The sequence below is a fragment of the Camellia sinensis genome, chromosome 10 (genome assembly GCF_055761805.1).
Source record: "Camellia sinensis isolate YWXY chromosome 10, ASM5576180v1, whole genome shotgun sequence".
Lineage (NCBI taxonomy): Eukaryota > Viridiplantae > Streptophyta > Magnoliopsida > Ericales > Theaceae > Camellia > Camellia sinensis.
The window spans coordinates 8,306,370-8,320,601 of NC_138970.1; positions in this window are offsets into that span (position 1 = coordinate 8,306,370).

The following is a 14,232-nucleotide window of genomic DNA, read 5'->3' on the forward strand; positions in this document are numbered from 1 at the left end:
AGGTTTGTGATTTAGAGTTTTAACTCAAAAGGCGCCTCCATAATGGAGGTGTCCCATAAATCCATCTTAAACATAAGTCAACAACCGATTTTAAAAGTGAGAATTGCTTTAGTTACTATGATTTGTGTAAGAAAAAAAAAGAAGTATTTAATAAGGAACTATATATTATGCAATTAGGCAATCAATTTTTAAACTTTTTTTTATCAACAAAAAACAACACTCATGTCATGAATACTAAATAAATATTACTCCCACATAAATAACGCAACCAATCAATAGAGAAAAGGAAAGTGCAAAACATATCAAAACTAAGCAATCCCATCCCAACTAGGCTAGCATAGACCATGAACCACAATCATTTGCGAGCATAACCCAAACAACAGATCTGTTGGAGAGGATCCAACCAGGGCAACAACATAAAAACACAATAACAATCATATAAACACCATTACAATCAATCTTAAAACATACCAACCAATAAAAAGTTATTACAGCTGTATGTAAGTATTTGTAAAGTTCAAAATTTATTCTTGGCTACTAGTGTAGAGCAACACTGTAACAACCCTCATACTGTTTACCGATTAATGACTGATTGATTACCGATAACCATTGATTACCGTTAAATTGAATTGATTATGACTGATAATTGGACTGGTAAAAGTACTGAACTGACTGACTGAAATTGGAAACCGAATTGATTGAGTATATGCTAGTTAAATTGCATTCTATCTGTTTGACTGTATGAATATCTGTTCATGCTTATATGTTTAAACTGTTAATTGAAGGCCTAATCGGCGGCCGAATTAGAAATTGATTGATGTTTTATGATCCACATAATTAATGTGAATTTATGGTATACCTACCTGAAAACTGATTAGGTATGATTAAATTAGATTAAAACAAGTTAATTAAAGAGTTGGACTTAATTACCAAATTGCCACCTTTAGTGGCCCACTCAATATAACATATTTGAGTCTCAATATACACTTAGGCAACATTTTGCTCAGCCATTTTCTTGCTCTAGCCGACCAAGAGAGGGAGAGAGTGAGAGAACTTGGAATTTATCTTGAAGAATTGCTTGGATTGAAGTGTAGATTTCACATTTGAGCCCTAAACCTTGAATACAAGACTAAGGTAGGAAACTCACCTTCTTATTGTTGCCATTGAGCTAGTTCTTGCATGAGTCATGCTTCATTGTAGAACTAAGTCATATTTTGGCTCATTGTTGTTGATTTGAAGCTCATTTCATGCATGCATGTTTGTATTGTAGATGTTTGAGTTGTTTTCATGGCAAAAGGGTTACATGCATGTTCATAATTTTGTAATGGTCCATGTTTTCACCATGTTTTGAAAAGAATTGGCTCCTTAGAGCATCACATTGGAGCTTCAAAATGGTTTGAATTCATGCATGTTGCATGTTCATATTGTTCTTGAAATTGGTTTGAAATTGGGTTTGAATAAAACACCCTTGGGCTTTGATTTCTCAAATTGAGTTTTGAACCATGTTTAACTATGAGTTCACATGTGTTTTCTGGAAATTTAGCCCAAGAGGTCGAGTTTTGATGCTTTTGAACTTGGTTTTGAGTTTGGAGGTGCAATCTGGGTTTTCCAGATTTTGCACTTCCGCTCGAGCGGGGAAAATGCCGCTCGAGCGTGGAATCCGAGCATCCAGCATCTCTTTGCACTGTTTTACAGTCCGCTCGAGCGGAGGATTGGGCGCTCGAGCGGAGTCATGTCTCAAGCTCGAGCGGGCGTCGAGCGGGGATTTCACCCATCCAGTACTTTTACAGTACGCTCGAGCGGGAAAGTTTACGCTCGAGCGTGTACCTTTGTTTGCCTGTACGCTCGAGCGGGGAAACCTGCGCTCGAGCGGGACTCTGTTTTTCTGAAAATCCTGAAAATGCTTTTAAATGTGCATCTTTGCATCCTCATCCCATTCTAGGCATTCTTAGGCCTAGTTTAAGGCATCTTGTTGAGGATATAGATGTAGAACACACCGAGGCATTAGGGATTAAGTTGTTATCTTCCCAACTGTGTAGCTTAGTGTGTTCAATCTGTTAACTGTGTAGGGTTGGCGACTGGGGAGACACGCTCTAGCATACTGTAGCCCAGAACTCTGTGAGTAACAATTGTGTAAAGATATGTTCAACTGATATCTTTTGAATACTGAACTGAACTGTTTACCGAACTGGTATTACTGAATTAATGTATGTCCTTTATTTCTGAACTGTACTGTGGCATCCTTAGTACCTACTGTTTACTGTTACTGTTACTGTTACAGAGATCTCTGTCGGTTCCCTCGTGGAACCACTACTGTTTACTGACTGATGGCCATCATTACTGTTCGGTCTTTTAAGACCTACTGTCACTGTTATGCTAATGGATGTACCACATATGACTGTTTACTGTACTGAACAACTGAAATACTGATTGAATTGAACTGTTGTCATTACTGTAAGGACATTCATTCTTAACCTCTTTACGCACTACGTTATTCACTGGGCTTTAGCTCACGGCTCATATATATATGTAGGTGTACAGGCACCAGACCGCGGCTAGGAGCGCCAGGGTTACTCCAGTTTTGTCAAGCCAGCCTTTGTGCCTCACTGCGAGGTTCCGAGCCTATCTGTTAAGGCTTAGGGGTGTTTTACAATTTCCCCTTCTGCACTGTCTTACTGTTCTGTAATAACTGAATGGATTGTATAGACTGACTGCTTACCGTACTGTTATTAGGGGATTAGGTCCCCGTACTGTGTGACTGTAAATTTTGTATAGACTGTACTGTTGTATGTGAATGCATGAAAAATCTTTTGGCATACAGACTGTCACAGCTCAATGGACACTATTTACTTACTGTATTGGCTTTCGCCAGGCCCTGTACTCTGTTTTACTGCATTACTGTTCTGCAGGCCTTCGGTAATCCCGGATTACTGGCCGGTTACGGTGCTAAACCCATAGGGCCGGGTTTGGGTCGTGACAGAGTGGTATCAGAGCGATACTTACCACGAGTTATACCGCACACACGTGTCCAAATGAGCTATAGGGTGTCCTAGAAAAGTTATTAGGGCATCTCATGAGCATGATAAGTGTGTGGTTATGTTATGACTGAATACATGCTAATGTGGTAAACTGTTAAACAAATGACTGCTTATGTTTAAAACTGTTATAACTGCTTATAGTGAAATGGACAATGCAAATGAACCTGAGTCCTCATCTACTGAGGCAAGAATGGAAAGAATGGAAAGAGTGATGGAACTGATAACTACTAGACTTGATCAACAGAACCAACAGCCCCCACCTCCTCCTCCTCCGGTACAACCGGAACCTAATATGAATATGAATGATGGGGATATTATTGCTCTCACCCATAAATTCAGCAAAATGAAACCGCCATCCTTTCAGGGAGGCCTCGAACCGTTAAAGGCTGAAGCTTGGGTGCTTGAAACAGAAAAATTATTTGAAGTGTTTCCGTGCTCGGAAGCGAATAAGGTATTGCTAGCTACCTTCACCCTACAAGAAGAAGCTAGAAGGTGGTGGATATTGATCCGCGATACAAGCACTGTTATGACTTGGGCTCAGTTCAAGGAGTCCTTCTTTGAAAAGTACTTCCCTCAGTGTGTCAGGGATAGAAAAGTGACTGAATTTGAACAGCTGAAGCAGGGCACAATGACTGTTGCGGAATATGAGACGAAATTTACTGAACTTGCCCGTTATGCACCGCATATGGTGGATACTGAGTATAAGAAGGCCAGGAAATTCGAAGGTGGCCTTAATGTTGCAATCCTTGATTGAATAAATGTCTTGAAACTACCGACTTTCGTGGGTGTTCTCGACCGGGCATTGATGGCCGAGTCGAACATTGCAGCAGTGAAACAATCTGAAACACCAACAACTGAATGGCATGGTAAAAGACAGGGTTTCAAATTTAAGAAAGGCAAGCACAACCCAGCCAACAAGAAACAGAATACGGGGTCAACGACTAGCCCCAGCCAAGGGAGTGGGTTCATTCCACCCTGCTCTGTATGTGGTAACAAGCATAAAGGGGTTTGTCACAAATTATCTGGAGCCTGTTACAGGTGTGGTAAGGTGGGCCACATGGTTAAAGATTGTCCTTCTGCTCCTCTGGGCACTAGCAAAGCTGCAGCCAGCGGCGCAGCATCAAACGCTCCACCAAAACCGAACCCTAAAGCTACCGGGAAAGAGCCTGTGAGGCAAGGCCGAGTGTTCGCACTAGTACCGGGAGATGTGCAGAATACCGAGACCGTTGTGTCAGGTATTCTCTCTATCTGTACTCAAAATGCATATGTACTGATTGATTCGGGGTCTACGCATTCATATGTGTCGCATGCCTTTTCACGAAAATTGAATAGACCCTTGGAACCCATGAACTATCTGTTAGCTGTATCATCACCCGTAGGAGGATCTATGACCTGTGCATATATGTATCCTGCTTGTGAAATTATTGTTGAAGATGCACATCTGTTTATCGATTTACTGCCATTAAACATTGACCATTTTGATGTTATATTGGGGATAGACTGGTTAACGAAATATCATGCCACCATAGACTGTGTAACGAAACAAGTAGTTTTCCGTCCACCTGGTTTACCTGAATTCGTGTTTAATGGGGTTGGAGTAGTACCTCCCCCGTATCTGATTTCATCTGTGAAAGCTGGTAAACTGATTAGAAAGGGATGTAAAGGGTATCTGTGTTCTGTATTGACTGTGCCTATTGATGATAATACTAATGTGGACTGTATTCCTATAGTCAGAGAATTCCCAGATGTATTTCCAGATAATCTGCCAGGGGGTTTGATTGACAGGGAGATTGAATTTACTGTTGACGTGGTTTCCGGAACACAACCGGTTTCTAAAGCTCCATACCGAATGGCTCCAACTGAATTGAAAGAACTGAAAGTGCAACTGCAAGAACTGTTAGACAAAAAGTTCATCAGACCCAGTACCTCACCATGGGGTGCACCAGTTTTGTTTGTAAAGAAGAAAGATGGTTCGTTGAGGTTGTGTATAGACTACCGTGAACTGAACAAGGTAACTGTGAAAAATAAATACCCTTTGCCACGTATTGATGACTTATTTGATCAGTTACAGGGTGCACAAGTGTTTTCCAAGATTGATCTCAGATCAGGATACCATCAACTGAAGGTTAAACCGGAAGACATTGATAAAACTGCTTTTAGAACAAGGTATGGACACTACGAATTTTTGGTTATGCCTTTTGGAGTCACGAATGCCCCTGCTGCCTTTATGGACCTCATGAACAGAATTTTTAAACCATACCTTGATGACTTTATTGTTGTATTTATTGATGACATATTGATTTACTCCAAAAGTGTAGAACAACATGAACATCATCTGAGACTTGCCCTACAAACCTTAAGAGAACAGAAACTGTATGCTAAACTGTCTAAATGTGAATTTTGGCTTGACCATGTTATGTTTTTGGGGCATGTTGTTAGCAAAGATGGAATTTCTGTTGATCCGCAGAAAATTGAAGCTGTAGTGAACTGGCCTAGACCAACAAATGTGACTGAAGTCCGAAGCTTTTTGGGTTTGGCTGGATATTACAGAAGATTTGTCAAAGATTTCTCCAAAATTGCCCTACCACTGACACAGTTAACACAAAAGGGGACATCATTTGACTGGACCGACCAAAGGGAATCAGCATTCCAAGAGTTGAAAACTCGACTTGTGACTGCACCGGTTTTAACTTTACCATCAGGTACGGATGGTTATACTGTATATAGTGATGCTTCTCATAAGGGTTTGGGATGTGTTTTAATGCAGAATGGGAAGGTAATTGCCTATGCTTCCCGACAACTGAGACCGCATGAAAAGAACTACCCGACCCATGATCTGGAACTTGCTGCAGTAGTATTTGCACTGAAAATCTGGCGTCACTATCTGTACGGGGTGACATGTGAAGTATACACCGACCACAAGAGTTTAAAGTATTTCTTCACACAGAAAGAACTAAACATGAGACAGCGGAGATGGCTGGAACTGATTAAAGACTATGACCTACAGATATTGTACCATCCGGGAAAAGCCAATACCGTTGCCGATGCATTGAGCCGGAAATCGATTGGAAACTTAGCCTGTTTGCTTACAGGACAGAAAGAGTTGCTTTATGACCTTGAAAAATCTGAAATCGAAATTGTTTTACGAGAACAAGGTGGAATCTTAGCTGCTATTTCTGCTCAACCGGCGCTGATTGAGGAGATTAAAGAGAAACAGCAACTGGATGACTTCTTGAAAAAGATCATCGAAGAAAGAGAATCTAAATCGAGACCGGGATTCAAATTTGAGAATAATGTACTGAAATTTCAAGAAAGACTGTGTGTACCGAATGATATTGAACTGAAAAGAAGAGTTCTGCAAGAAGGCCACAATTCGAAATTGTCTATCCACCCGGGGAATACGAAAATGTATCAAGACCTGAAACAGAATTTCTGGTGGCCAGGAATGAAGAAAGAGATTGCCGACTTTGTGTCCAAATGTCTTCATTGCCAACAGGTCAAAGCTGAACATCAACGACCTGCCGGATTACTGCAACCCCTACCCATACCAGAATGGAAATGGGAGCATATCACGATGGATTTTATCGTTGGGTTACCTCGCTCCAGAAAAGGTATGGATTCGATTTGGGTTATTGTTGATAGACTAACTAAATCTGCTCACTTCTTACCTGTCAAGACAATCTATAATGCGGACAAATTGGCTGTTATCTATATTGATGAGATTGTAAGACTGCATGGAGTGCCTGTGTCTATTGTTTCTGACAGGGATTCGAAGTTTACATCAAGGTTTTGGCAAAGCCTACAAATTGCACTGGGTACTGAACTGAGACTGAGTAGTGCCTATCATCCTCAGACAGATGGCCAATCAGAAAGGACCATCCAAACTCTGGAGGATTTACTGAGAATGTGTGTCCTTGATTTTCAGGGAGACTGGGAAAATCATCTGCCATTAGTTGAATTCGCCTACAATAACAGCTACCATTCGAGTATTGGTATGGCGCCCTTCGAGGCATTGTATGGCAGAAAATGTAGATCTCCGATTTGCCGGGCAGAAGTTGGAGATAAGCCTTTACTTGGGCCCGAGATTGTGTATGAAACAACTGAAAAAGTGAAACTGATACAGCAGAGACTGAAAACTGCACAGAGTAGACAGAAAAGTTATGCAGATGTCAGAAGACGGGACAGAGAGTATGAAGTGGGTGATCACGTTTTTGTGAAAGTGACACCAATGAAAGGCCAGACTCGTTTTGGAGTCAAAGGCAAGTTAGCGCTGAGATATGTCGGACCGTATGAGATTATTGAGAAAATCAATCCGGTGGCGTATCAAGTTGCGCTTCCCCCTGAAATGGAACACATGCATAATGTTTTCCACATTTCTATGTTAAGAGACTACCTCCGGGATCCCTTCCATGTAATAGAGCCTACCCACGTAGTGTTGAGTGATGACTACACTTACGAGGAACGGCCTATACAGATTGTAAACCGACGGATCAAGAAACTGAGGAACAAAGAGATCCCGCTAGTAAAAGTTGACTGGCAAAACCACGGTGGCGTGTATGCCACTTGGGAAAGGGAAGATGACATGGCCAAACGATACCCTGAACTGTTTCCACTGAATCCTGTTTTCTTCCAGAATGAAGGTAACTCGAGTTTAGAGGACTAAACTCTTTATAAGGAGGGGAGACTGTAACAACCCTCATACTGTTTACCGATTAATGACTGATTGATTACCGATAACCATTGATTACCGTTAAATTGAATTGATTATGACTGATAATTGGACTGGTAAAAGTACTGAACTGACTGACTGAAATTGGAAACCGAATTGATTGAGTATATGCTAGTTAAATTGCATTCTATCTGTTTGACTGTATGAATATCTGTTCATGCTTATATGTTTAAACTGCTAATTGAAGGCCTTATCGGCGGCCGAATTAGAAATTGATTGATGTTTTATGATCCACATAATTAATGTGAATTTATGGTATACCTACCTGAAAACTGATTAGGTATGATTAAATTAGATTAAAACAAGTTAATTAAAGAGTTGGACTTAATTACCAAATTGCCACCTTTAGTGGCCCACTCAATATAACATATTTGAGTCTCAATATACACTTAGGCAACATTTTGCTCAGCCATTTTCTTGCTCTAGCCGACCAAGAGAGGGAGAGAGTGAGAGAACTTGGAATTTATCTTGAAGAATTGCTTGGATTGAAGTGTAGATTTCACATTTGAGCCCTAAACCTTGAATACAAGACTAAGGTAGGAAACTCACCTTCTTATTGTTGCCATTGAGCTAGTTCTTGCATGAGTCATGCTTCATTGTAGAACTAAGTCATATTTTGGCTCATTGTTGTTGATTTGAAGCTCATTTCATGCATGCATGTTTGTATTGTAGATGTTTGAGTTGTTTTCATGGCAAAAGGGTTACATGCATGTTCATAATTTTGTAATGGTCCATGTTTTCACCATGTTTTGAAAAGAATTGGCTCCTTAGAGCATCACATTGGAGCTTCAAAATGGTTTGAATTCATGCATGTTGCATGTTCATATTGTTCTTGAAATTGGTTTGAAATTGGGTTTGAATAAAACACCCTTGGGCTTTGATTTCTCAAATTGAGTTTTGAACCATGTTTAACTATGAGTTCACATGTGTTTTCTGGAAATTTAGCCCAAGAGGTCGAGTTTTGATGCTTTTGAACTTGGTTTTGAGCTTGGAGGTGCAATCTGGGTTTTCCAGATTTCGCACTTCCGCTCGAGCGGGGAAAATGCCGCTCGAGCGTGGAATCCGAGCATCCAGCATCTCTTTGCACTGTTTTACAGTCCGCTCGAGCGGAGGATTGGGCGCTCGAGCGGAGTCATGTCTCAAGCTCGAGCGGGCGTCGAGCGGGGATTTCACCCATCCAGTACTTTTACAGTACGCTCGAGCGGGAAAGTTTACGCTCGAGCGTGTACCTTTGTTTGCCTGTACGCTCGAGCGGGGAAACCTGCGCTCGAGCGGGACTCTATTTTTCTGAAAATCCTGAAAATGCTTTTAAATGTGCATCTTTGCATCCTCATCCCATTCTAGGCATTCTTAGGCCTAGTTTAAGGCATCTTGTTGAGGATATAGATGTAGAACACACCGAGGCATTAGGGATTAAGTTGTTATCTTCCCAACTGTGTAGCTTAGTGTGTTCAATCTGTTAACTGTGTAGGGTTGGCGACTGGGGAGATACGCTCTAGCATACTGTAGCCTAGAACTCTGTGAGTAACAATTGTGTAAAGATATGTTCAACTGATATCTTTTGAATACTGAACTGAACTGTTTACCGAACTGGTATTACTGAATGAATGTATGTCCTTTATTTCTGAACTGTACTGTGGCATCCTTAGTACCTACTGTTTACTGTTACTGTTACTGTTACAGAGATCTCTGTCGGTTCCCTTGTGGAACCACTACTGTTTACTGACTGATGGCCATCATTATTGTTCGGTCTTTTAAGACCTACTGTCACTGTTATGCTAATGGATGTACCACATATGACTGTTTACTGTACTGAACAACTGAAATACTGATTGAATTGAACTGTTTTCATTACTGTAAGGACATTCATTCTTAACCTCTTTACGCACTACGTTATTCACTGGGCTTTAGCTCACGGCTCATATATATATGTAGGTGTACAGGCACCAGACCGCGGCTAGGAGCGCCAGGGTTACTCCAGTTTTGTCAAGCCAGCCTTTGTGCCTCACTGCGAGGTTCCGAGCCTATCTGTTAAGGCTTAGGGGTGTTTTACAATTTCCCCTTCTGCACTGTCTTACTGTTCTGTAATAACTGAATGGATTGTATAGACTGACTGCTTACCGTACTGTTATCAGGGGATTAGGTCCCCGTACTGTGTGACTGTAAATTTTGTATAGACTGTACTGTTGTATGTGAATGCATGAAAAATCTTTTGGCATACAGACTGTCACAGCTCAATGGACACTATTTACTTACTGTATTGGCTTTCGCCAGGCCCTGTACTCTGTTTTACTGTATTACTGTTCTGCAGGCCTTCGGTAATCCCGGATTACTGGCCGGTTACGGTGCTAAACGCATAGGGCCGGGTTTGGGTCGTGACAAACACAACAATCAAAAATACCTAGACTAATTCGGAGAGGATGCAGTAGGAAGAGATGGCTGCTGCAACATTTGTATTTGGTCCCTTCTTGAAAAGTTGAACTTGATTCGAGCCCAATCAAATGAATTTACGATTGTTTGTGAGTTGAAATTATCTTGCACCCAAACAATTGCATTTTCAAGTAATCGATCAACAAAGCGGACAATGAATCCATTAGACAATATGTTTGCTAGAATCATGGGCAAGAATAGTACCCATAGAATAAGTTGGCCGAGAAAACTTGTGAGACAAAGTGAAACCATGGAAATACAAGAAATAGCTCCGGAGATATAAGTAACATAGCCCTCAATTTGAGGGCAAGTTTCACAGGTGATTTGCATTTGGTTAAAAAGTCTTGGTGCCAAATAGTAGATGCATATGGTTATGAGGAAAGTGTAAGTTTTCTTAATGAAGCTGTATATTCAATTGTACTAATACAAAGATTACAACCAATATATATATAGCAATCCTAACCCTAATCTGAAATAGGAAATATAATCAATCTAATATTCACAATCAACCTAAAATACATTTCCATAATATTCTTACACCCCCGTTCAAACTTAAGCTGTTTTAGTAGAAAATACTGAGAGTTTGTTAAGAAGAAACTGAAATCGAGCAGTGGTGTGAGTTTTTGTAAAGAAATCAGCAAGTTTGTAATGCCGAAGAAACGAAAGAAAGTGAGATGGAGCCAAACTGCAGATGTTGACATACAAAATGACAATCAATCTCAATGTGCTTTGTTCACTCATGAAAAATAGTGTTATGTGCAATCTGAATAACACTGCGGTTGTCACAGTAAATGGAGGTCGGAGAAGACTGAAGGACACCCAACTCAGTCAAGAGACAACGAAGCCAAACAATCTTAGCAATGGCATGAGCCATAACACGGTACTCAGCCTCGGCAGTGTAACACGCAATAACAATCTATTTCTTCTCCTTCCAAGAGATCAAGGAATCACCAAGAAACATGCAGAAGCCAGAAGTGGACTTGCGATTAGTGACAGCACCAGCCCAATTAAAATCAGCATAAGCCACCAAGTCCAAAGAGGAAGTAGAAGACAACAGTAAACCCTGAAATATAGTGCCCCGGAGAGAGTGAAGAATCCAACCAAAGCAGCCCAATGGGTAAAGCGAGGAGCAGAGAGAAACTGGCTAACCACATGAACAGAATAGGCAAGATCAGGATGAGTAACCATCAAATAGACTAAGCAACCCACGAGCTCTCGATATAAAGTAGAATCATCCAAAAGAACACCATCAGTTGTGTTGAACTTTACATTAAGCTCAATTGGGGGTACTAGAAATCTTAGTGTCAGTAAGACCAGCACGATGAATAACCTCATTGGCATACTTGGCCTGAGATAGAAAGTAACCCTTGGGAGAATAAGCTACTTAAATACCAAGAAAATACCGCAATGGGCCCAGATCCTTCATGTCAAAGGTGCAGAAAAGATGCTGCTTGACCTCAGATTTAGCAGAAGAGTCAGAACCAGTGATGATCATATTATCTACATACAGTAATAATGCAACAAATCCAGTAGAGGTGTGGAGAAAAAATAAAGCAGAGTCCTAGGCACAAGGATGAAACCCAAGCTCAGTAACAGCAATCTGAAAGCGATCATACCAAGCACGAGGAGACTGCTTCAGACCATATAGAGCACGCCGAATGCGACAAACTTGTCCAGAGAAATGGTGAAGACCAGAGGGAGGATGCATGTAAACCTCCTCAATGAGATGGCCATTAATAAAAGCATTCTTAATATCCATCTGATAAAGAGACCAAGAACGAACAGCAACAAAAGAGATCAAAGTATGAACAGTAGTCATCTTGGCAACAGGAGCAAAGGTCTCATCATAATTAATGTCATCCTCCTGTAAGAAACCTTTGGTAATTAGACGAGCTTTGTAGCGCTCAAGAGAACCATTAGAATGAGTCTTAACTTTGTAGACCCATTTGCAACCAACCAGATTCTTATCACCAGGCAAAGGACCAACTCTCAAGAACTAGTTTTCTGTAAAGCAGACAACTCATCCTCCATAGCTTGAACCCAATGGGGATCATGACAGGCCTCATTGTAAAATTGAGGTTCTGAAAAACAGTGAATAGCAGACAAAAAAGTACGATATGAAGCAGAAAAACATGTATTAGACCAACCCAATCTATTTGGAGGATAATGCACTCGAGTAGGATATCAGTGTGCAGCAGGATTAGAGTTGTCAAAAGTAGGAGGATCAACATTAGGCGTAGAGACAATTGGTGGAGGAGAAGCCATGCAGCGAGAATACACTAACAATGGAGGAGGAGGAGGAGAAACCGAAGGAGAAGCAGCTAGAGGTAAAGCAGAAGAAGAAGAAGATGGCACAAGCTCAAGAGGAATTAGGAAGAATTACTCATCAGACGGGACCTCAGAAGGAAACGGATCAATATGAACCAAATCCTCTTTGCAAACTGGGGCAATGATAGGAGGAAGTTGAAACTAAGGTAGACGTTCGAGAAAGGCAATATGGCGGGAGACATAAAGGCGACAGGAAACAGGATCATAACAACGATAACTTTTTTGAGTGAGACTATAACCAAAAAAGACACATAAGATAGACCGGGCACTAAGTTTGGTCCTATCTTTATGGGATAAAAGGACAAAACTAGTAAACCCAAACACACGAAGGAGGAAGTAATTAGGAAATTGAGAAAACAGAATCTCATAAAGAGACCAACTAGAAAGAATGGGGGTAGGCATATGGTTAAGAAGAAGAACAGCAGTAAGAACTGCCTCACCCCAAAACAGAGCCGAAAAGAAGGTAGAGAGAATGAGAGACCTAGCTGTCTCAAGGAGATGACAGTGTTTACACTCAACTTGACCATTTTGGGCAGGTGTATCAGTACAAGAAGTTTGGTGAATGGTACCCAATTTGGCCAAATATTCACAGAATTCAGTTTTAAAGTATTCATCGTCCAAGTCAGACAACAACAATTTAATAGTAAACCCAAACTGTGTAGTGACCATAGATTGGAAAGTACTGTATATTTGGTAGAAGTCAGACTTATGAGTCATAAGATAAACCCAAGTATAACAGGTGCAGTCATCAACAAATGACACATAGTATGCAGAACCCCTTTTGGTGAGAACAGAAGAAGGGCCCTAAACATCAGTATAAACTAAAAAAAATCGTGTATCAGATATAGAAGTGCTTTTACGAAAAGATAAGGCTGTCATTTTGGCAAGTTTACGCCCCCGACATTCAGTAAGTTCACTAGGAGAAACTTTACCCAATATACCTGATTGAGCTAAAGATCGTAAGCGGTTAGGAAACAAATATCCTGATCTAGAATGCCATAAGTAGAAAGGACTGGACAGAGAATCTAACTGAAAAGTGGAAAAGACAGTCGGAGAGGTTGTCATAGGCAGATGCAAGCTCTCCACCACATAGAGGTCTTCAACTTTACGACCAGTCCCAATCTGCTGCTTGGACATCCGATCCTACACAGAATAGATAGAAGAAGAAAAGATAACATCAAAATCGGAGGCATCAAGTTGACTAATAGATAATAAACTAACAGATAACTGAGAAACATAAAGGACAGATGGAATAGAGACAACAGACATAGCAGATGGTAATATAGACCCAACAGATATAACAGGCATACCAAACCCATTAACAACCTTAACAGTAATAAGAAAGGGAGCGGGAGTACAATTTTGAAGTAAGAAGAGATGAAGAGTCATATGATGAGAAGCACCAAAGTCAAAAATCCAGACAGATGAAAAGATACCTGAAGAAGACCTAAGCAAACCTGAATGAAGAGAGTAAACACTAGAGATAGACGGGTATGCTGAAGCTGACTAATCTAAGCACTCAGGGAAACCAAGTCAGGATTAAGGGCTGGAGCAGATGCGATAGAACTGGCGGGAGTCTGAAAGGTACTCTGAGAATGAGCGCGAAACTGAATCTGAGACTGCTGAAAAGAGGAGACAGACAGACATCCCTTCTTGGGACATTGATACTTTCGGTGACCCCCCTGATAGTAGAAGGCATACTCATCT